Raw genomic sequence first — 26,152 nt, forward strand, 5'->3', positions numbered from 1 at the left:
GCAATCCCATATATATTAAGCACCTAGGCTAAGTTTCAAGACATACAGAAACACAGTGTTAAATAGCAGCATATTAAAAAAATCCCTGCAAATCAGGCTATCAAGAAACTTCTGTTTAATACATTATTAGCCCCATCTTGCAACTGAACCGGCATTACTCATTCTTGAGTTCAGTGCTGCACTACAGTTGCTCTCTTTCTGTGCAGATACAGGAATTTCTTTTCTATGAGGTGCTATGATAAATTGCTAGAAGGCTGGGGTTTTGCAGAGAAGCAGAAGCCAGACTCTATGGCTTCTTAACAGAAACCCAGTGCCCTAAAGTCCGCTATTATGCCAGCACTACCATTTATATAAATCCAGTGTCTTCCATCATCATTGCAATGGCCCACAGCTGCTTTCACACAGCTCAACTACACTGAATACAAATCCAAGGCAAGTGTGTTCTGCTCCAAGCCAGAAGTGATCTCCTTCCCCACCCATTCCTACAATTTGTCATTTCTCACCGTCCTACAGGGAACTTCCCACCTGCTCCTGGAGAAACCTTAAGGCCCTTTAAAGGACAAGGCTCATTTACATTAATATTTACCCAAGTATATAGTGCACAAGAATCTAAACCACAGTTATTTCATTTATAAATTGCTCTCATAATAGCAACTGATGGCCTTCTGTAGTGTTCTATTTCTAGATTCAGCATTTCAAAAGGCAATTGGAGCTCTGCTTCCTTAGATAATCCTCATCTATCAAGGTAACTGGCTTCAGACTTGCTTCTCTCTTATTCTTAGGTACAGAGATTACCTCATACTATAGTGAGTGTTGATTATATTGAGGTAGTGCTGGTTTTCCTGTTCTACAGTTTATTTATTTTTTCTTCTCTTGAAATACCACTTTTCATGTATGCTGCTAACTTTAGTATGGATTTTCTTATAAAAATGATAAATAATTTTTCTTTTAATCCTTCTGTGTAAGGAAACATCATGCTTACTATCAGGTTTGTGAGGTTTAAGGAAACACAGAAGGAAAACGAGCATTTTCTCTGCTTGTTCCCAGCTTGTTCCACTGGGAGAGCCTTCTACTATTAAAAAACATGCTGCTGTCAGAACTGACAGTCAAGTACAATCCACTGCCATTGATAAATTGGAGAGTAAGAATCAAACCAGAAAGCAGCCTCACCACTCTGGATTTTAGGGACCGAGTAATAGGCTCAGCTTTCTCACAGTTACAGCCACAAGGACAGGATACCAGTTTTTTTCCATGCCAGGCCAAGGTCCTTTACTCCAGCCTTGCCAGGCTTTTCACAGTCCTGAAGTCCCCTGCACACAGCTCCCAGGGCTGAAGCTGTATTGTGTAGTGCATCTTAAAATCAGTTCACTTCACTTCTTCACTTGCACAATAAGGTAATACCTCTTTGAAGCCTAAATTCAAACAGAAGGTCCTCCAAGACTGTTTCCGCTGTGGATCTGCGGCTTTGCATTTTCTAGATCTATTTTGTGTGCATGTTGCATTCATTGTTTCAGTACTGAAGAACAAAATCCCCGCAGATTGACTTAGAAAGCAACAAAATAAAAAATACACTTCTAAAGCATTAAAAAAAACAAACAGGCAACAAACCTGAATTTACAAATAATCTTCTAGTTATTTAAACATAAAATATAGTACAGAAGCATGGCTCCTGAGCATGAATAAGGCATTCGTGAATAAAGGCCTGGAAGTAACAGAGGAGGATGCAGCTGCTCTTAACTAGCACAGAGCAATGCTACCACCTTCTGGAGAAACAGCGGCAGCCGCTGCTTGGCTCACATTGAACTCCCTGTTTGTATGGCTGTTCCGGTTTGGCCAAATTTAGAAATATATCCTCTGAGAGAAGGCACAACCACCCCTCCCCCACCAGGTTCGGGAAAAAAAAATAAATTTTCCTCGAAGGAAAGTGAAGGAGATAAAACTATTTATTTAACAAACACACGGAAAAGGAAAATAATGTTAAATGGTAAAATCTTTCGCTGCAGAGGAAAAACCTGGGAAAGCGTTAGAGTCCTCCCTTTGGTCTCCTCGGAGCTGGGGCTTGGGCCGGGGCCAGGCCCTCTGTGCCTGGTGGAAAGTGCTCCCGATGTGCTCTGATGTTACAGCAATCAGGCAGTCCAGTAGAAAAGGGAGAAAATCCGGAATTCCAGAGAAGGAAAAGCCAGGTCCAACTCTCAGTCTCTCTCCGGAGAACAAGAAACTGAAAACAACTGGCCAAAAGCTGACTGGAAAACAGCAAGCCGGGTGCTTCCTCGCTCCCCTGCCGCAGCTGGGGGAAAAAAAACCCTACTATCTTTATGTGACCTTGAACGAGCTGCAAACTGCTTTGAGAAAGTTTTGCTCAGTTTTTTCCTTCCCCCTCTCAGGCTCAGTTTAGAGGCATAGAAAGACACAAAAATTAATTTCTGGGCATAGGCAGCGATATGGGATACACATCATAAGGTCACCCCAAGACAATGGCACAAGGAGCAAGATACACTTAACATAAGAGAAAGTATCATTAAACCTTCAATACAAGAAAATGTGCCCCAATTGCATTGCAATAGCAGGCAAAATTATTTTAACTTGACTGCCTTATTTCAGTGAAGAAGTTCTTCTTTTACCATGCATTATCCACTAACATGTCACAGCAACTAACAAGGAAAGTGCTTTTGCAGGTGAATTCTGAAGGAGTTTACATGATTCGCCAAAATGCACACACTCATTTTCAAACTTGTATGATGTTGTGCAGCAATGAGGTTGTGATGAGAGCTGCTCACTGTAGAAGATCACTGCCTTTCTGCAGACAAATTTTGACTTAGCAGCCTAATTCAGCACCATGGAATTCCAAAACATCTGTTGGTAAGCATTCTGCAGAGATGTAAAGGAGTTCATTGTCAAAGTAGTCATCCTGTTCTGCTCTAACAAAGAGGAAACAAACTGGAAAGGAACCTGTACAAGTATTCCTGTGACATGAAGATGTAGCAATGAAAGAGATATTCCTACAATATTTTTTCCTGTTTGAAATACTGCTTTTCCGGGACAACATACTCATTCTGCAGAACACAAACAAGGATACATAACATAAAAAAGGAAATACTACAGATGTTTACAAAAACACTTTTAAACTTCTAGATAAATTATAAAAGAGCGAAAGATGAATTTTAAATTCTCTAAGCTACCATGACTCCTTTATAAAGACCATATACTTCAAGTTATGTACAGAAAAAACTTAATGGCAAACCCCATAGCAAGCTATGATTACATTGAACTATACTTCTCTATTTGATAAAGAGAAATATTTTTCCTTTAAATAGAAGATATTCTCCCCAAAAGAACTGTGTTCTGGACATTACTGGCATTTAGCAAGCTATTTGCACACATCAATAGAGGAATATAACCTTCAATACATGTGATGGATGGCATAAATTGAATTCCATCTCAACTTCCAACAAGCAAATTCTTGTTCCAAAGTCTGCGTGTAGATTCTGAGTAACTTACAGATCACAGAAATGAGGGTTTGTACCCTTTTTTTTCCCCCTGTTTGTTTTTTGGTCTATTTTTAACTCTTGTACTTTTAAAGTGGATTTTAGGCTACTTACAAATCTTTTTCCTCCAGACAGAAGAAAAAAAATCAAAACAGAAAAATGGCACTTAAACACAGTGTTATACATTTCTCCCAGATAATCTGGCATGGAGAAAAATTTAGGAAGTCTAATTCTTAAATCTTCATCATCTTCCATCAGCCATCCAATAGTTTACATGTAATTGAAAGTTCCTTGTTTCTTCTTTTTCTCCTGCACCGCCCTGTCACCATCACACTCAAACAGTATAAAAGCCTACTGGCTTCTACTCAAAAATATTTAGCTATAGATAGTACAGATAAAGACAGAAGTCTGTTCTTATGAACACAGTCTGAATAGATCCTTAGCAGGACATGAAGCATTTAGGAAATTCTTTAATCTGCTGGTATTTGGCACATCATGTAATCATCACATGCAGAATGATCTGTTAATTGCCATAAACTAAAACTAAAAATGTATAGCAGAAGCTAAAAATGAGCAGGAAGCACTTCTCAAAGGCAAGAGTGAACCAGTCAGTATCTGGTACAGAAATCCAAGGCTAATGAATTATTTGTGCAGTCAAATTTCAAAAATCATGTACTATAGAAAAACTTGCAAAAATAATCATTAAATCATGAGAGGTGCACAAAAGGAATACAGGTTATCTGTATCAGTCATGAACCAGGGGAAAAACTGTTGAAAACTTGGTCTCTCATCTAAAGCAATAAGCTTCTGGGTTTTGCTTTTAGCTAGCTGTTGTGGTTTGACACTGGCCAAACCCCAAGCACCCACAAAAGTCTCTCACTCACCCTCCCCTGCAACAGCTGGGCAGAGGAGAGAGAAATTTAATGAAGACTTCACGAGTTGAGATAAGGACCAGGAGAAAACACTCCTGCCGCGGTGCCATTGCTGGCTAGCATGCTGCCCTGAGCACCGGGCAATCTTCTGCCTGCCCCAGAGGGGAGGACGGGGGCCGATCACAGTGCAGGAGGGCAGGCGAAGCTCCTTGCCCACCAATGGCGAAGGTGCACAAAGGAGGCAGGAAAGAAGCAGAGGAACTTCTTCCTGGGGGAGAGGGCTTATTGAAGAACACAGGAAAACCATGGAGAAGCCAAGAAAATGGGACCAACATGGGATTTTATAGCCCTATGGAGTGGGCGTGGAAAACACACGGTAACCAATACTACATCAGTTAGGGGGCGTTACAAAGGTGGGGAAAAGGAGTTGTAGCAAATGGGAGAAGGAGTAGGCGGGGAGGAGTAGCAAGGGCCAATCAACTACCGAGGAACACAGAACTCTCTGGAAAGACAGCCAAATATGAGAAATAAGGGGAGGGGAGGGCAGCAGCCAATGGTAAGGCACAGATCTACGTATTTTTCACAGCCTTTTGGGTGCTCCCTGTGACTTCAAGGCTTTTGGGCTGTGGAGGCATCAAACCAATGGACCTTTTGGTCCACTTGATTCGGCTGACCCTGATGTTGGCCATGGTTCACCGCAACACACTCCAAGAGCAAAACAGGCTCAATTTACAGGTACAAAGTGAATTTATTATTAACAAAATCAGAGAAAGATAATGAGAAGTAAAATAAGCCCTTAAAAACACCTTTTCTTCCCCCAACCCTTCTCTCCTTCCCACCAACAGTGCAGGGAGGCAGGGTGTGGGGGTTTGGTCAGTTCGTCACCCGAGATTTTTCTTTTGCTGCTCAGGGGTAGGAGCTCTTCCCCTGCTATGTCATGGGGTGCTTCCCACGGGACACAGTACTCCATGAACTTCTGCAGCATGACTCCAAATCTCACGAGCAGCAATCCTCCCAAAAACTGCTGCAGCTTGAGTCCCTCCCACTATGGGCAAACAGTCCTCCCAAAACTGCTGTGGTATGGCTCTCTCTTTCCATGGGGTGCAGTGCTCCAAGGACAGGCTGCTCCAGTGTGGAAGCAGGGGCCCTCTCTCCACCGGGTCTCCCACTGGATCACAGCCTCCTCCAGGCATCCACCCGCTCTGGCATGGGCGCCTCCCCCACGGGCTGCGGGTGGATCTCTGCATCCCCCGTGGATCCCCATGGGCTGCAGGGGCACAGCTGCTGCACCATGGTCTGCACCATGGGCACCTGGAGCACCTTCTCCCCCTCCTTTTCCACTCACTTTGTTGTCTCCATATTGTTTCCCTCACATGTTCTCACCTCCTCCTCTTCTCTGGCTGGAATTAAAACTGTGCACTACTTTTCTTTTGATTACTTCTTAAATATGTTATCACAGAGGCATTACCATCATCTCTAATTGGCCCAGCATGTCCACCTTCAGAGCCATCAGGGATTTGCCTCTGCCAGACATGGTGGAAGCTTCCAGCAGCTTCTCACAGGAAGCACCTCTGTGGCCCCCCCACTACCAAAAACCAGGCTGTGCAAAACCAACACACTAGTTTGTTTCTATAAAGAACTACTATGAAAAACTAAATTTTGTCAACAAAACTCTTGGAAAAGGAACAAGTATAACAACACCTCTTTATGATATGTAAACAAAAAGTAGTAAGAGGTCTGAAACAGGCTGTTTGTCATATTTGAAAATTATCTAAAAAGGTTACTATATAATAAAAGAAATACAGAAATACACATATTTTTCAAGAGAAGCCTAGAAAATTTCAAAACAATAAAATAAAACCTGAAAGATTTGGCCTTCTTAGAAAAATAAAATTTTGGAATTGGAAAGTCTTGTAAGTAATAAAAGCATGTAGGGCCGGGAAAGTAGTAAATTGAGATTGGAAACTGGATGGTGACTTCTAATTGTTCTAGATTCTACCTCCTAGGACAGTGAGAGAAATTGCACAAAAACATGCCACTTTTACATTACGTAAACCTCTCTGAAAAGGCCCTGGGTGCGTTGGTTGATGGCAGCGGCTGAACAGGAGTCAGCTGTGCTCAGGTAGCCAAGAAGGCCTATGGCATCCTGGCCTGGATCAGCAATGGTGTGGCCAGCAGTGTTTGTGCCCCTGTACTTGGCACTGGGGAGGCCACATATCAGTTCTGGGCCCCTCACTACAAGAAAGACATTGAGGCACTGGAGCACCTTCCAGAAAAGGACAATGAAGCTGGGGAAGATTCTGGAGCACAAGTCCTGGGGGAAGCAGCTGAGGGAGCTGGGGGTGTTTATCCTGGAGAAAAAGAGGTTCAGGGGGACCTTATTCTCTAGTACTCCCTGAAAGGAGGCTGTAGTCAGGTGGAGGTTGGCCTCTTCTCCCAGGTAACCAGCGACAGGATGAGAAGAAATGGCCACAAGTTGAATCAGAAGAGGAGATTTAGATTGGATATTGGGAAAAATTTCTTCAACAAAAGGGCTGTCAAGCACTGGAACAGGTTGCCCAGGGAAGTAGTGGGATCACCCTACCAGGAGGTATTTTAAAACATATAGATGTGGCACTTGGGGACATGGTTTAGTGATGAACATGGCAGTTTTGGGTTAGTGGTTGGTGCTGATAATCTTAGAATTATAGAATCAGCAAGATGGGAAAATACCTCTAAGCAGGGAAAGGAAGTCTTTTAACTCAATATCAGCTTCTACAACAGAAGAGGTGTAGACTTGTTACTTAGAAATTCTTGCCCTATAAGCCCACTTACTGCAAGTAAAGAGATGTTACACTGCTGAATTACAACTACAGCCTTTTAAGAACTGACAAATATTTGAAGAAATTAGGTCTTTTTCTCAGACAGCTTATAGTCTTAGGCAAATACCTGTAAGTGTTGCTCATTTTTAAGTAGAATTTATATTTAGAATGAAAGCTACTCATGAGATGTCAATCACTGTCTATCTCAAGTTCACAGCTCCTATCTAAAGGATTCAACAAAATGATAGAACCACCATAAGGATACACAGTGCATTCCATAAGATGGAAGAGTAGCCCATTGCTTTAATTTCTGCATGTTCTTCACTGTACCTTTGAGATAGGATAACTGCATCCACTATGTACAACATTTTTTCCTATTAACTGAGATTACCATTTGCTTACTTGTTCAAGAAGTTTTTTGTCTTCTGAGTTTTCTGTCACAAAACTACAGGTAAACAAAAGACATAAGCCAGGAAGAGGGCAGAGGTAAGCACTGCTTAATCTAAAGACAGAGTTAAAATCCGGTTTAACAAAGATAAGGCTATTATACAATGCAGTCAGAACATTGGTTTAGGTTTCCGTTTCAATAATTTGAGATCAGTTCTAAGTATCCTCAGCAACAGTGCTCAAACTCACTGCCAACATAATTTTTCGGTATTTAAAATATAGTGCAAAAAACATGTAGAATGAGAATGACTGAGTTTAATTTAAGTCAGAGTGACAAATGCAAACATTCTATTTGGTCATATATTTAACTCCACAAAGATTTAAATGCACACTTATAATTTTCTAATAAAAAAGTTCAAGATGTTATTGAATTTTTAAAGTATTTTTTGTTAGACAGTAGGTTCATTGTAAGACATTGACTGCACTTAAATGCCACAGCAGGGAGCATGTTCAAAGATTCTGTATTGCATTCACAAGTAATAAAAATTTGCAATAAATCCAATAAGATGAAACAGTCTGTTGAATCCTAAAATACAAAGATGATGAAGTTGCCAAACACACTTATTTGTAATTATTTTATTACATTTCGAGTTTAATTATTGAAACACTTAGTAAGAAATTTGAGTCATCTTTACCACACAGACCAAGGACTTTGCTAGTGTCATGAAGGAATCCATTCTCCTTCAGTCTTGATCCATCAAATTTCAACTAGCTGTCTGAGCTTCAGTTGTTTTCTGGCTGCATTCAATTCTATAACTGCTCAACACAAGATCAGACCATCATTTTTAAGTAACACTTTTATTCTTTTTATTCATCCATAACATCCCCATTCATAGGCTAAATAGAGAAAGAAGATCAAGGGTAAAGCAGGTGATAAGTTGAAGACTTAAGCCAGAGCACTATTTTGTTACTAGAGTAGAATGGGGGAGGAAAGGGGGAGAACAAAAAAACCCACAAATACTAACATTCTATTTTACATGTAGGTACCAAAATCACTACCACAGACGCCTCCTAGAAGTCAGAGGCATATGGATTTCATGCCTCTGAAGCCAAGATTTTATGCAGGATTGATGCCCTGAATACAATTACACAGAGCTCTAAACCAGCTGGTTTCTATTTTGTTGTAGAAAAAGGTTAAATTTGACATCCCTAAAACTGAAGCAGATGAACCCAGAATCTGTACGCTGGGATGCTTCTTCCTACATCTCAATCACTTAAAAATTGGTCATGCTCTTGTATTTTACTGATAGTTCATAAAAAGTAACTAAAATTAAAAGGTTGAAGGAAAAAAAACCTTCTGAAGGGAGAAAACTTGTGAAATTTGGTTATTTTAAATGTTGTTTCCCACAATTTATGTACTGTTCATCCAGTCTTGAAGTCTCAAGTTTATCTGAAAAAAGTTCCAAGCAACAAATTTATATTTGGGCTGCAAGTTAAAATAAAATATATATTGAGAGATTTAACTGGAAGATTTTAGCTGAAACTTTTCTAGCATGTTTTTACCAAAAAAAAAAAAAAAAAAAAAAAAGAAAAAGCTGTTCCAAAGCTGTTCCATAGCTTTCTTATATCATTTTTGGCTCTAAATCATGAAAGCATGTAAACATGATAACACACTTGGATTTCATTGATTTCATTTAAAAAATAGTAAAGCCTGTAGCATTTGAAGTATTTCCTCATTTTAATCAGACTTCTAATTCAATAAAAACAAGATTTGAAGATGGGTTTCTTTAATATAAATAATTGGATTTTATTTTTTTAAGTAGATGTTTATATTTACTTCTGAATGGAACTGAGCCAGTTCTCCCAATGCACCTCTTAAATTTCTAACTAGGCCAACGTACAAAACCAGAAAAAAAATATCACCCATCACTACTATTGATTACATGAACACTAAAAATAAAAGATCTGGTAGAGGAATGCTTATATTTCGTAATAGGATTGCTTGTTTGATGCAGAACTGTTATAAATTATCAAGGCGGTGTGGCATAGAAATCAGGCTCTAAAAGTTACAAATATAAAGAGGTAGGTACACGGAAACACTGAATATTATATCCCAATATATAAAGAATCAAAAAAAAGAATAGAGTGGGGCTGTTTTTAATAAGGTTTTCGTAATATCTGCAGAGGAAGCAAAAGGCAGAATGCAAATAAAGTAGTCTGATCTTTTTCAACTAGCACTTCCATTAGTCACACATTGTCATTCTAGGCTTTGTTTCTCAGCTCATCAATGAATAGTTTAACTGTTACCTTTCTTCTCTTTCAATTTACAAGCACTTCTCTATGCCTCAATAAGCTTAACAACCTAAGGTTTCTTTTTGCATATGCAGTTATTTAGGGTGTTTTTGTGTGTTATGTTAGGAGAGGGAGGAGGATGCATTTCATTATTATTTCTTAAAACTACCAAGACATCGAAAACAGGTCCAGAAAAGCTTATAAAAGAGAACGACAGGTTAACATTATTTATATTCATCTTTTCAATCGTCTTGAGGTATGTAAGTGGCTTAAAAAGTATTTAATGTAAAAAAAGAACTCTATCATCACATACAGTCATTATAAATGATGATCCTTGTGGGTCCCTTTCAACTCAGCAAATAAATAGATATTCCTTAAGAGGAAAAATCCAATGAAGGATTTTGCTACTTAATACTTTAGAAGATGATGAAGTTCTCTGGCCCTTAGGTCTAGTGAAAGTGTGTTAAGGAAGCATATGAATACTTGTCAGAAATTGCCATTCAACAATAATGGCCATGCTGGAGCCTATAAAATACAGCATTTATTTGAGTTTATGCATATAGTTTACTTCCTGTCAAAAGCAACTTCAGTTATGCCTCTTTTTAAACTTTTTGGAAAGGACTACATTTGTGTAAAGCAAAATGTTTCCAACTGGAAAGACAGTCCCTATTAAATTACACTTGAATTTTCATAGGGCTTTCTCTTTGAAAGCTTGCACTGTAAATGGTTATGCTATCCACACCCACTACCTACCTAGCTTAAGACAGACATTACTTCTGAGATGATTTGACCTTTCCTTTTACAAATTATGTTCACAGAAATAAAGCCAAACCACAACGGGTTTAAAGAGAAATGTCAAGTCCTCTCTGCTTCAAGCAATTTCAGCACTGTACCTCTTAAGAATGGCAAGTTTTCCCCACTATAATGACACCAAGACTGACTTTCTCTTAGTCTCGCACTCAGTGAAAGTATGAAAGTACTTACTTTTAAGCACGAGGTTAACTTCATTCAAATGAACAGAGATTGTCTCCCTTAATATTAAAGACCTGCTTTATCGTTTTTGTCAAATGAATGGATTTTTGACTAGTTTAGAGCCTTATTCCAGCACCATGTAAGGGAAACTCCTTAGTCTTGCTCAAATCAATGTAGATATTACCATCAACTTCAGCAAATTTGAAATGTTACCCTAGGGTGACTTAGCCTTTGTGCTGTCTTTTTCAATGCCACTTATAAAATTTGAAATTAATAGAAAATCAGGCATTCAGAATGCTCAAACAGCTTTTGAAAATTCAGACCTATTTCTAAGCAATTCAGTTAAAGAAAGAAGAAAAAAAATCAAAGTGAAATTATTCTCAGAAGTTCATAGCAACTTTCAGGCAAAAAGAAAAAGCATGTAATGGATATAAGTTACATGGAAGTACAAAACAAAGAAGCATTTCTGATAGATGTCAAACCACAATAGACACAAATGCATTTTATTAGATAATTTTTCTACCCAACAGCATCCAATCATTAAAGTGTAATACCAGAGCCCTGCATTTTCTACCTAGAAAGGGCTGTGGTTGACCTGACTGAAATAATAAACTGTTGGAAAATAGTACAGTCAGAGAATACTTCTAAAAAGCAGATTTCCATAGAACTCTCTCAGTGCTAGTTCAATCACACATGGCTTTTTTAATAGGTGTGTTGTGAGCACTTCTGGAAAGTAAAAGTGTTTTTTGTAAGCTGGTTTTAGTTTCATGTAGTAGTGGAAGCTATATGAAAACATGAAGACAAACACTGTAGCTGTACCATGTGTCTCTTCCTATATACAATGGAAGGAAGGGAGGGAAAGAAAAATCCCTTACTCTCTATTTACCTGGTGCTGACTTATTGCTAGGTAAGAAATAACAAGGAATACTTAACAAATAACAAAGAACCAGAGTTTCAGGCCTTCAGATGGGTCTGTCTCGTCTTCATACATGAAGTACTCCATATCAGGGTGTCCAACAGATGGAGAAAAAGGAATATTGAGACACTGACGGAGACAGCAACACCGACATGGAGAAAGATATGAGTATCTACAATGTCAGTGGTAGGTTCTGCCACTCTTCAATCTCAAATGCAAAACTGCACTTGAAATTATGAAAGGTTTAGCAAAGGCTTAAAGACAAATGAGAGAAACAGCTGTGGTGACTCAAATTAAGGCAAAGCAGTTAGAGCATCTCAAACCTTTAAAGACTTGAACACAAGATACAGAATTCAACTTAACAGGAGATGCATCTTAACTGAACATCTTCCATCCTATATATGTCTAGAGACCAGTCTTAAGAAGGAGTAATCATAAAATGAAATAAAAAAGTGCCTTAGCAGTAATTAATTCAGGTAGTGCAGAACACAAGACAGAACACTGTCTGACTAACAAGGAATGTGTGCACATTTTGCATCTGTGGCTGTTAGTGTTACATTTTATTACAAAGCAGTACTCTGGGGATATTTTTAGCTGGAAAAAACCCAAATTATTCACCAAAACCCTAGTAATTTTGCATAGTTCCGTCTCTGGCTCTTTCCTGTCACAAATGACCAGCAATAAAAAAGTGGTTTATTCCAGGTCAGCACAGAAATATAATACAGCAGTCTGCAAAGCCTTCATACTAACTTCTTAAGTTTGAGCATTAAATTTAATTATTTATCAAAAAGCTATAATGTTGCAGTTCAGGTGGCAGTGGCCACTGCAGCAGAGCATTCAGAAGACTGGTGGACAGGCCTTCAGAACACAGAGGTCTGATTCTCACCCCTTGGTTACAGTGAGTGCCCATATTCCTAGTGGTTCTTAGTTTACATGTTTTAAGTTTATTTGTTGAGGAGTTCTCCACTAAGTTCATGTTTATGTATTTCCACTAGTTGCTTATGTATTAGTTCTGGAAAGTTCTCCCTTCTTTGATGGCCCATTGGTCTACTCATGTAATTCCCTCCCCTAAGTTATCCCCATTGGTTATTCCCCATTATCTCCTCCTCCTCAGTCAATCCCCATTGGTTGTTTCCCTTTGTTCCACCCCCATATAAAATCCTGGTCTTTATCCCTGGCAATAAAACAGCTGGAACCTACACACAGACCCCTCTCTCATGCTTTGCTTCTGCCAACGCTTTTACACCACCTTTGTTTGGGGTTCACTCCTTGCGAAGGAGCCAGCTTTCCCTGCTTGCTGCAGCTGACAGCTTTCCCTCCTTGCTGCAGCTGGCAGCTTTCCCTGCTAGCTGCAGCCGATCCCTGCCTGCAGCAACAGAAGCCAAGGACGTCTGCAGCTGGACACTGTGCTGCCTCAGGCAGCCCCAACAGTGTCACTATAACACACACCTATTCTCTAACTTCAAAAAGTATTACCTTTAATACTGAAATATCTTCCATACTTCTCAATATTGAAATTTGCTCTTGTATAGGCTCTTTAGAACAGTGATAAGTAGTTATTTTAATTCAGCTTCTCTGCTACAGAAAAAATTCCAAATTTTTCAGCATTCAAACGAAATAATGTCCTTACTTCTTTCCCGACCAACCCTTCAAAACTTCTTGTCTTACAAACCTAAGAAATTGGCAGTCTGCACTCACTTGAAATTCCAAAAGGTGTAAAGTTCTGATGGTGAGGGTAGGGAAGACATCAAGGATTTTTAAAGTTTATCTCAACAGGTTAACTACTTGGATTACAAATAATGTGGCTTCATGACATTATGACAGTAAAGTGGGCCTTAGTGGTCCCTGGTTTTTGGCAACTTCAGTGGGACTCTGTTCCAGTTCAGAAATAGATAAATACCAGAAACAAAAAAATGAAACAACTTATTAGGGAAAAGTGTCTGCAAACAATTAAAAGAATTTCTACTCTTAACTGTATTTCTAGTTGTACCAGACAAACACAAGGATGATGCATCCCCAAGTGGGCATTTTGAAGTCATTCAGTATTCAGTGCTACTAGTTTGTTATTCTGAGGATAAAATCTAGTACTCCTCCATCATTGAAACCTAGACTGCACATTTTATGTGTAGTGCATAAAAGTAGTTTGAGGACTATTGCTAGGAAAAATATAAATGTTATCTGTGTGTGTTACTTCTTTCCAGAGATCTACTATTTTCACGGGTTTTGCCTACCCATTCAGGATTTTTATTCAGTTTTAACTAGATGTAGACAATAATTCTTTTGTCCATCATGCCATACTCTCCGAGCTCTCATCTGGTGCTAGAACTGTCTTTCCATCTATAAGTCACCATGAGACAATCTGTGGACCTTACTCCACATTCAGAGAGTATTGTACCAAATTACACTTATTTCAAAGACAAAGGAAAATAACTGAAATACATCAGAGAAAGACTAAATTAGAATCAACTGTTCTAAAGTTCCTGGCATCATCTTCAAGCACAATCAGTAATAATCCTTTAGAAGGGCACATCAGAATTACGGTGAACAATTTAAACAGATTTTGCTGGTGGTCAGTGCTCTTTCAATATTGAAATAGAAGCTGCTGTAACAGCAATAATGTAATTAAAATTAATAATGATACATATATATAAAGTATGTTTTTAGACATTATATTTTTAGACACTGGAGTCCATTATAATTGTTAGGTGCAGTGAAACACCGGCAGAGCCACACACACTATTTACGTAAGTGCACAGTAAGTTACTGTGTATGTGCTTGGGCAGTTATTTGACTGACCTACAGAAGTATATTGGCTGGGAGTATTGAGATAGCAAACTATTCGTTCCTTTTATGTATGTGTGTATGCACAAATTAATTGTATAATACACTGTAAAACTACATTATAGCCGATCACAATGATCTTTATGATATCTAGACAAAAATTATCCACAATACCTGAAAAATACATAAGCAAAGAGCAAATAAATGACAAATTTTGTCGTCATCTAGACTGATAACTTGGAAACCGCAAATCTGTGTCCAACTGCAAAGGGAAGAACAAAGAATGAGATGATTGTCTCAAACACCATTGACATCTTCCATTTTCTAAGAAACCAACTGAGCTTGACACAGGCTGTTTAAGAGGAAAGATGATAGAGTAAATGAATAAGTCTTTCATCAAGACAATTTAGTATTTTATAAAACTGTATATTCATACATTATTATTCTTCCAAACAGGATTGCAATAAAAGATGTAGAGACAAACAGAACACTCAAAGGGTAGAAGACAATGAATTGCCAGGCTAGGTCAAGGTCTGTGACTAAAATTCAACAAGAAAACCTAATAATACACACTACAAAAATGTGTGATCTTAAAATCAGAGCAAAGGTGATGTTAAAACAAAGTCTTGCTAATCCAGTGAAGTTTACTGCAATGTATTTGGGATTATAAAAAACTCCAAATTTAGCAGTCCAACTTATTTAACCTAACTTGCAGGAATTCAGTCTCAGCCATATAGAAAGATTCTTCTACTATCCCATAATCCTACCTATTCACATAGTGAAACAAGTCATACACACATATAATACACCCAGATTTTCCATTTGCCTTTACAGCAAAAAGATAAGAATCAGCACCATTTATTTTTTATTTTGAAATAAAATTACTATTAATCTCACAGTAACACCACCACCACCCCTCCCCTGATCCAGCTAGAACTCAGGAAAACTTACTATAAAGTAATAATTTCTGGTTTTCAAATTGATACTAAGAATTTCTTATAAAACAAGCTAGAACATAAAATCATCTGCAACATATTCTATCACAGCACAATATTTTCTAACCTGAAATAATGCTTTAAACAAAGAATTACTGCAATCTTTATTTTCACCAGTGAGATTTGACAGTGCAACAACATATAAGCATTCTGCAGAAAACTGTCCATTGCAGCATCAATGACAACATGTAAACATGTAAGAAACATGAGGAAACCTACCACTAGACACATGATGCTTCTAAATTAAGACCTCTCAGAAGTTTGAGGCCACTTCAGAATTAAAATACTATGGACTCATTTAGTCTTCTTTCCATCAAAGACTGGATAGTGAAATAGAAATACTTTGTTTGGGCTTTTGTTAATATCCATGCTGTTACAATTTTTTTTTAATTCGATTTTCTTTTTCTAGTCAGCCCCTTTAGTACTATTGGTTAAGTAGCATTATCTTCTCATGTTACAGCTTTTCATAAAGTTTATGGCCATTCAATAATGACAAGTTATTTATATTTCAAGAAAAACCACTGTATGTTTGTCTCACCAATACAAAGTCTGGAATATACACACTGTATATTCCAATAGTCCAGTGGAGGAGGGGGGAAATCACTCCAAACTGTGCTACACTGCAAATATAACATGAGTAAGAAGGCCAAAAATTTATCACAATACTGTTTTGTTTCTACATTTATAATTTCTTTCTCCAGAAATAAATTTATTTCAGAAATTTTGGCAGCCCAGAAGAGTACAGGCAGGACCTACTTCTAAAAATATTTACTGCAACACCGTATTTCTCCAAAAAGGAGTCTGCAGGATTCATTAACCACTATATATTACCTACAAGCTAAGGAAAACCACAATAGAAGTGGGTAGTCCTAAATCTGCCATATTAAAAAAAAATTCCTCTTTTTATGAATCAAGAGTTATTCAATGTATGTTACAGTTGTAGCTTGTTGGATATTAAAGCCACTTAAGTGTAGGACTGCAGACCAGTTTTTCATAGACCTTAGTACCTACCAAGTCTAGTTTTTCTTGCAAAACCCAAGGTTTACATTTTAATTTTCTCATCCCTCTCCCCATCTGAAGTTTTACACAACTAAAAACAGCAGTTGTTTGACAAATAATATAGACAATAAGTTTTGATAAGCAACAGTTTTGCCTGGCCTACAGAGTTTAGGATTTTTCTAACAGCATGTAAAGAATGAACCAATATTAGATAAACCTGAGTTCACCAGAATTTAAATAAGAATATAAAATTCAGTGCAGTATGAGCTGACATTCAAGGATCAGTGGTTGATACAGACAATTCATTACTTTTTACAGCAGTAGGTTTGCACACTGGAAATGGACATGAACAAAAATAACAACAAAAAACACCAAACAACCCAAAACGCAAGTGAGATTAAAAAACCAGAAAGCAATGAATACCTTTAACTCCGGTGTTCCACAACAACAGTATATGTTTTTGCAACAAAACTTACAAATCATTCTGAAGCAGTGTCGTAATTTTATAACAGTTTCCTAGAGAAGATTGGCTTTATTAACTCTGTGCTCTTGAAGGACAAGAGGGTTGCATACAAATTCTCTTAACAAAAAAATGTGCTGTTTTAATTAATATTTGGGAAAAGGAAGATTTAGCATCTTGTCTTGGGGTGACTTTATGATGTGTATCCCATGTCGCTGCCTTATGCCCAGAAATTAATTTTGTGCCTTTCTATGCCTTTAAGCCTGAGAAGAGAAGAAAACCTGACCAAAACTTTCAAAGCAGTTTTGCAGTTTGTTTTCATGTTTTTGAGGACACAAAGATAAAACCAGTCTGTTTCTGCAGCAACAGGAGCGGGAGGAAGCAGCTTGCTTTCCAGGCAGTTTTTGGCTTTCCTTTTCTCCTGAGAGAGACGGAGAGTTGAACTTTGTTTTCCTGGGACTTAATTTTTTCCTTTTTTTCTCTGCTGGACGGTTTCAACATCAGAATACATCGGGAGGAATTTCCACCGAGGCCTTGGCCCTGGAGGTGGGCCCGCCACCCCCTCCCAGCTCCAAGGAGGGGGAGAGAGAGAGACTACAGAAGGACTCTGAAATTTTCCCAGGTTTTCTCTGTACAGCAAGAGGTATTATTATTTAGCATTAGTATCTTTTTTTCCTGTGTATTTGTTAAATAAATAGTTTTTATCTCTTTCAGTTTCCTTCAAGGAAAATGTTTTTTTTCCTGAACCTGGTGGGGGAGGGGTGGTTTGTAACCTGTCTTCTCTCAGAGGATATATTTCTAAATTTGGCCAAACTGGCACAGCCTCTTAACAGCAGGGAAAAGGATAGCAAACATATAGACAACTGCTGAGATTGGTTTCAATTAAACATTCAATGCATAATTTCTGTATAAGGTCAATAGGCAAATATAAATGAAATCTAATTTTTTCTAGCTTTGAAAATGAATGCTAGAAATGAAGTTGCACTGGTTTGGGTTTGCTTGGGTTTTTCCTGGATTACTAGTTTTAGTGAGACAAGAGCCTTTATAAAGATAGTTCAAAAGAACAGTTTACAAGTAATTTAAAAGTTAGCTGAAACGTACAATTTTGTAATAGTCAAGAGTGTTCAGTTTTAACATCATAGAATATTAGTTGTATAATATAGTGTTCTCACTAAAAACACTTACTGAGTTCTGGCCCACACCATGACATCACATGGTCTGGAATATCCCTTTGGTCATTTGGGGTCGCCTGTCCTGGCTGTGTCTCCTCCCACCCTCCCAGGCACCCCCAACTTCCTCACCAGCATGGCCGGTCCAAAAAGCAGAAAAGGCCTTGGCTCTGTGTAAGCCCTGCTCAGCAACAGCAAAAACATCTCTGTATTATCAACCCTGTGTTCAGCACAAATCCAAAACACAGCCCCAGTCCAGCCACTGGGAAGAAAATTAACTCTACCCCAGCCAAAACCAGAACACTTCAAATGAGCACAGCTGAAAAAAAAATAATTTAAGTAGTGAAAACAGAACCAAAAAGGGATAAAGACATTTCTTTTATGGAGGCCTTTTAAAGCCATGATTTCCTAGATTTCCGTCATATAAAATATAAAATACATCCATGGACTCCCTAACCCAATATTACTTTTACTAAAAGTACCACGTATAGGGGCTATAGTTGATAAGAGCTAAAAAGTTTCTGTAAAATATGTTTCTAACAGCATACTATAAAGAATTAACAACAAATACGTGTTAGTGTACTGAACACAGCAGAGGAAAATTATTTTTAATATGGATATTAAAACTGTAGGAAAATGGTTGTGCATTTAATAACTATATAATGAATTAGTGAAATAGATGCATATATTTTCATATATTACATCAGACATAAACCCCTCTGTTTAGTAGTAGAGTAGCAAAACAACCAGAAAGTGTTAATAAATAATGCAGTATTTAAGGTACTATAATAACTCTTAAATTCAGGAGGTAGAAAGCTATGTGGTTTTCATGCTTTCTAAAGTATAGTAAGTACTAAAGAATTCCTTATTTTTATTTTTATTTATAATTTAAATCACACAGAGCATGAGAAAGAAAATACCAAGCTGTAGCATCAATAATCACTCCATTAGCCAGTAGCTGCAAGAGAGAATCTCTGAGTACCTTATGCATAGCAGAAGAAAAAACTGAGGTTCTTTTTGGGACTTAAAAATGTTACCTTTTATGGTTCAACAAACTAATTTATTCAAAACTGGCAAACTCAACAGTCAGGCAAAAAAAGCAGTGTTGCCAACAACTTCATCAGCGGTAATGTCTAGTTTATTACCATTTCTTCTTGAATATTCAGGGAATTTTCTTGCCGTAAGGGGAGCCTACAGAAGTCCTATCTACTCTACAAATTTTTGCAGGTATGGCTTAGTTAAATTTTGACTGTTGGAACTGGCAGACCCCATAGGCAGTCACACTACCACTTAGTTCTGGAGTTGTATTCAACAGAAAGCATTATGAAAATGTGATTTCCTATGATTAACAGACTACATTAAGTTCTTTTCTGGTTAAAAAACAACATTCAATTAATATTTTGTATTAGAATTCAGCAGAAAGGAAAGTTTGTTAATGGAATTGTCATGAGCTAGAAAGACACATCTAGGTTCAAAACAGAATACGATAATTAAGTTAAAGTACGAATTGAGTGTGTTACTGAACATGTAGGTAGGAATTTTGAAGTATGCCAGCAAAGAAGCTAATGTTAGTCATTAATAGCCTAATCTATTGATCCTAGTACCTAAAAATACTTCTCCAAAATTACCTGAAGAGTTTAAATTTCACTTACTTTTGAGCTTTTGACAGGATACCCTTCCTTCTCGGACCAGGGTAAAAGAGCAGAGGAGGCTGCTGTTCTGCTAAATTCTTTATTTCATAGTATCATAGCTTTCTTGAAGGTAGAGATCGAAGGGGGTTACATGATAAAGGCAAGCAGCAACAGCAACAGCAGGCAGAAAACAGCTTCTTCTCTTATATGCTCTATATGTTCTATATAGTCTATACTCTGTATACTCTATTTTCTAGACTCTATATTTTTTCTTACAGAAGTGTGGATTATATTTGTTAATTGACCAATAATATTAACACACGATTCTAGTTTTCCTTTTCTTAACCTATCCTGATCTAATTCTAACAGTTGTAAGTCTTACACAAGTGTTACATAGGTATTACACACATTTGCATATACAGTTTCTATCAGTTCTTATTGTTTATGTGAACACTATCTAAAAAATGTGAACAGTATAGTTCTATCTATATTTTGTCTAAGAACTGTGTTTAAGGTCTCTGCTACAGCTTTTTAATGTTTAAGGCACTTAGCATATATTTCTACTAAATGTTAAAAAATCTGTATTTCTATTTCACTTTGGTATGGCTTCATGTATCTCAGCTTGTCTAAAGGTTTTAATTCAACCCCTGTGCTTTGGCTTCCCTCTGGGCCTGAGTCCAGAGGAGCTTTCACTCCAACAACTTACCTTTCCACATTTCCAGTTTCCAATAAGATGTGTGCCGGTTTGGACAAATCTGGAGGAAAATAATATCCTCTGATACAAAGCAGGTTACAACCATCCCTCCTCCACCAGGTTCAGGAAAAAAGAAATTTTCCTCAGAGGAAAGTGGAAGAGATAAAAAACTATTTATTTAACACAGGAAAAGGATATTAATGCCTAAATAATAAAACCTCTCACTGTGGAGAGAAACCTGGGAAGATTTCAGCGTCCTTCTGTAGATGTGGTCTCTCTCCTCCTCCTCGGAGCTGGGTCGATGTGCACCCACCTCCGGGGCCTCAGTGGAAAATTCTCCCGATGTGTTCTGACGTTGAAACAGTCCAGAAGAGAAGAAGGGAAAAACTAAAGCCCCAGGAAAACAAAGTTCAACTCGCCATCTCCCTCCAGAGAAAAGGAGCCAAAAGCTGACTGAAAAGCAAGAAAGGTGCTTCCCCCGCTCTTGGCTGCTGCAGCAGCACGCAGAGGAGTGTGTATCTGTGTCCTTAAACAACTGTTTTGAAAAGTTCACTCAGTTTTTTCCTCTCCCCCCTCTCGGGCTCAGTTTAAAGGCACAGAAAGGCACAAAATTAATTTCTGGGCATAGAGCAGTGATAGGGGATACACATCATAAAGTAACCCCAAGACAAGATGCTAACCTAGTATGCTCAAATCAAAAGGGAAATGTTATTAATATTTACTGGATTTAAAAATAAAAATGGAGTACAAAACCTGGAAATTTATGTAACTATACCACAAAAATACAAAACTACAGACTGCATTATTGACATCTGTAAAATATAACCTGCCCCCAGATTCTCTGCACTTGCAGAATTTTTCTCTATAAACTATCTGATCTTATCCTGTAATAGACGTGAAAGTCATGGAGCCTTTAGAAATCATGAAAAATGTTGGACATCACTTATGAATGAATATTTAAAGTGTTTGCTTCATTGCACTAGGTACCATAACCAAATCTCTTTAAATAAGTGACTGTTAGTATAGAATTGGAGAGAATTTCTATACACAAAACTCAATGCACTCGGCAAGGAGAATGTGAAGAAAAGGACAAAAATGTGAAAGATGGCCAATTTAAATTACAGTTATTTGAACTAAAACTTTAGAAGACCATTAGACTATGAAAAAAGGAAAAGCAACAAAGCTAGGATGCTTCTTATCCACATGTGTACATTGACAAAACACTTGCTCATCCAGCTATGTCTCTTCTATATCTTTTATTCTAAACCATTTAGTTTCTGTAAAAAGTATTTTAATTGCAGAAGATGGTACAAAAAAAGAAACTTAACTCGATATTTACTTGCAAGAATTGGGCTGCTAAGCAGAAACCCTGATTTAGACACCAGCCTTACCTTCTCATCCCTGAAGTCTGAGAAATTACTTTCTGCAAGTCAGAGGCATTTGTGTCTCACTAAGCTGTGTCAGGAAAATTTACTTTTAAATAAATAACTGCAATTAAGAGTTTGTTAAGTCACTTTGACTGTCACCAATCAAGAGTTATTATTAGAACTGTTATCTTTTTCCTTCCTCTTTGTGAAATTCTTTGTGACATTTTTCATAGAACATTGTGACACTTACTATAAAAAAAGTGTTTCAAATCCATCTCAATTTTTCCCCTCTAGCCCAGAGTAATAAAACCATACAGCTAAAAAAGAATGTTTTCTGTTTAAGTGTGGCTATATTGCAAGACTCTCACACAGAAGAAAAATTTTAAATATGTTTACTGTTCTTAAAAAACAGATTACCTGTGCAATACTAGGAAATGGAACACAAAATGTCTACATCAGTAATATGGGACCATTTTTCTTCCCTCACGGTTATATTACAGCATCTATAGACCTATGCTATAAATCTCACAAGAACAGAAATTGTCCTCTGTCAGCTTTCAAGCCTGCACAGATTCCTAAATATTTCCAATACATCTGGAGAATTTAAACAAGTTATTTGCAGTTATTAGTATTGCAAAAGCCAGCTTCTTACGTCTCCACCACTCATCAAGCAACTTAGAAACTTAAGTTAAAAAACTTAAGTGACAGAGGTTAGAAAGTATGTTATCAATTTAAAATAGAAGCCTCTGCACTAAGAAATAAGGGTTTTCCTGTTCAGTTTCTAGATCCTGACAAAATCCCAATCTTTCAAGACCCAGAACTCAATACTTTAACTTTACCTTGTTACTTTTGACTGAATTACAGGAAGAACAAAAATTGTTCGACCATTCCAATATACTCAGTTGCTGAACAAATCCATCCAGCCTCCTAAACAAATGCATTTGTAGCAAGTTTTTGTTTAAAGTGCCTGTTGCAAAGATCAAATGAACCAACTCTATTTTTGGTTAGCTGTTTATTTTTTCTATGACTAAATGTTGAAGATACTGGCAAAAGGAATAGATTAACTTACCTAACTTGAAATAGCTCTGGTTTATGACTTAAATTTTAGCAAATAGCTTTGAACATCCAAATGTTCTGGTTTGGTTTTGGTTTTGGTTTTTTTAGTTTGGTTCTTCCCAGTAATTTAAATTGACACCTCCCACCACTATTAAAACTCTTTTATCCCATTTATGCCAGATATATTTCAGTAGTGTAATGCATTTTAGCATATTTTCCCTTAGAATGCTGTGTATTTTAGTCTTTTTGCAGAGGTGATTTCTAAAGAAACTAAATACCTATTTTTAAAGTATCTAAGTACCTATACAGAAATTGTTCTCTATGACAGGGCAGGATACTACACATCATATTTATTCCTTTCTCTATTTGCTATCTCTGAAGCAATCAGAATCCAAGGCATATGTTTTTGACTGCACAAGGGCCAGCATTCTCCCTATGTTTTCTTTCCCTCTTTGTTCATCAAAACCATTCTTCTTAAGAGAAGAGAAAGAGACAGATGCACGCACTCACATATGTAGCTTATATAGAAAGAAGCTGTCTCTGAGAAAATGTTACTCTCTTTGGCCAGCAATTAATCCATTGATTTAAATGGTTGCCACAGAGCTAATTCACTAGGAAACAAGATAGGAACAATTCTAACTACATGGGGAATGTGCCAAGAAACACTTGTAACCACAAATACCATCCTTTCTTTCATGAATGAGACGTTTCCTTTATATAATCTAAAAGCAAACTTGCAGTGAAAAACAGATACTAGAAATCAATAAGGGGCAGAGAGAATTGAAGTGGTGACTGAAGCTTAGCAAAAAATGTATGCATTTAATTCACCCAAATTTCAAGTGCCCATAAAAATAAGTGTTTCCTAATACATTATCATTCAGTGATAACATTATTACAATGTTTTAGTATTAAAGAGTATGAAGAACCTCTTGTTAAAATTTGAGACCATGCAATTTATTGCAGTTTTGGGTGAAGTCCCCATATCCAACACTAACAATTCAGTTGTCAGACTGATAAACTACAAACCAACCAACGTATCACCATACAACAAGAACATTCCTATCTTACACAGTCAGGCAAGAGTGAGACAATGCTTTATAGCACTGCTCAACATCTACATGCCTTAACACGCAAATGGTATTTCCTTTATCTTAAGTTTTAAATGGGCATGGTTCTGGTATAGTTGGCTATCAGGAAGGAGCTAACAGGAGTCTGTGCATCATTTTGTTAAGAGGTGACTTAATTGTCAGAATATTTCATAGAGAAAATTATTTGAGGTACAGTTTTCAGATGTTCTCCATTCAATAATTATACTGTGCACATCTTATATAGAAATGCAAGACCTTTCTTTTTTACATAACCGGCAGCTAGGGCTGAGAACGATTTGGCCACTTGGAGCCTGGACTCAGTCTTGGTGGTTTGATCGATATTGGAGATACTGGGAGGAATCAATTTCGCTTTTTTGTTGTGGCAAATTTTTTGAATACTCATTTAATTAGGTCTTATTTCATTAACCAAAAAAATGGCTCCCACCATTGACTTATTTTGTTCTTCAGTCACCATCTTAAACTGACCAAGTATATTCAAGCAATGGAAAAGAAACAAATGCACAACAGAAAAAAAAGCTATCACTTTTTTTTGTTTCAAATATAAATTGAAATGCAAAATTAAAGCAATTATTCAAATATTTATTACCACCTGCACATACCATTTATTGTACCACACCTACAATACATTAGCCAAGGTTGCCAAAGTAGTTGTGATTTAATCAGTTCTTAGTCAGAATGGCTTTCTAGTGAGAACTTCATCAAACTACTCAAAGAAAAAGAGACCATTTTCAAAATTTGGGTTTCATTATCATCACATGCAGCATAAAAGGAAATTGTATTCCTGTTCTTTTAAGTAGATGCCTTACTGTAGCTGTAACTACAGTACTGTACTGTACTGTAGCTACATTTCTTAGTACTATTTATACCAGATGCAGCTGAATTGAAACCCCAGTAAAAATAATCTACACAGAAACTTTTTCCAGGGGGACAAGTGCAAGTTCCTTTTTGCTCTAAGCTGAACTCATTCAGTCTCACACTGAGCTTTTATTTCCACCTTTGTAGAAGTACATCAGTCAGAATGGCAATTGGGTAGCCACAGGAGTAAACCTTCAGCATCCAAGGATTTTCATGAGTTAGAATAGCACATATTTCCTCAGGTGTGCAGAAATCCAAACCTCTTTCTCCTCTATCCAGCTCTGAGCACTTCTCACTCCCCACATGGTTTTTAGAAGAAAGGAACATAGAAGAAAGTTCGTTAGTCCCTGAAGCAGCACACTCTACTAAGATGATGAGTGTAGGGATTCATCCAGCAGCAACACATTCACTTAGTATCATGTACTAAAGATCACTTCTAAATATCATGTACTGCAAATTAGCAACAATTCTTCATTGCTTCTATCTAATAATGTGGGGGGTTCTTTGATTTAATTCTGGCTTTTTTTCACTGCAGTGTCATGCTTTTTGCATGCTGCAAAACCACTGACAAATCTAGTTGTCAGGTTATTCTTGATATACCAGAGTAAATACTGGTTTCCATAGCACCAGTACATGCTGGGAGCTCTCTCTTGTTTTAAATACTCCAGGGATTTTAAACATCATCTTCAGTGTCAAGATAAGATTGCTACTAATACTTGACTGTCGTAAAAAAATGCAGTGATAACCAATGGCAATCAAAGTAATAAAATAAACCATGATCTTGGTTTATTTTTTTTGAAATACTTTTGAAAGTGGCTGTTTAAGTAATCTCTCTGTTTTAATTAAACTAGCATTCAAAAAGTCTTTTTTAAGGAATAGAGAAAAAGACACAGTCCCTCTGGAGAAGACTGGAAAGATTATTTTTCTTTTAAATGCTTGTTAAGTGACATCAACACAGTGCAGAATGTACTTTCAGAACTCTTCTGGGAATATTCACATCCCACCAGCTGCAAACAACGTCATGATTTTAACCTTGAACTGAATACTTGAAGTCGTAAGCCTGTACATGTTACGGAGTGAGAAAAGAGCTTCACAAATAATTTTAATTCACTAATATTAATTCCCTAGTTTATTGATAGCTGTATTCTTTTGTCAGGTAAAATTTAGAACATCTCTCTCTATGGACAGTATCCTATCACAGAAACAGATACTGGTGTGCTGGAGTTACTAGAGTAAACTAAGCATCTGAGGTTATAAATTTTGTGTTTGTCATTCAAGAGCTTGCCTTCCATCCCTTCCTTCCTTCCTTCC

General features: G+C 37.3%; 1 long non-coding RNA gene across 2 annotated transcripts in view; it reads right to left on the bottom strand.

Annotated features, from left to right (window-relative positions):
- LOC120409942 overlaps window positions 1-26,152 on the bottom strand; it is a 71,909-nt gene that overhangs the window by 15,645 nt on the left and 30,112 nt on the right. The window lies entirely within an intron of this gene.

This window comes from Corvus cornix, chromosome 4 (assembly GCF_000738735.6).
Source record: "Corvus cornix cornix isolate S_Up_H32 chromosome 4, ASM73873v5, whole genome shotgun sequence".
Taxonomy (NCBI): domain Eukaryota; kingdom Metazoa; phylum Chordata; class Aves; order Passeriformes; family Corvidae; genus Corvus; species Corvus cornix.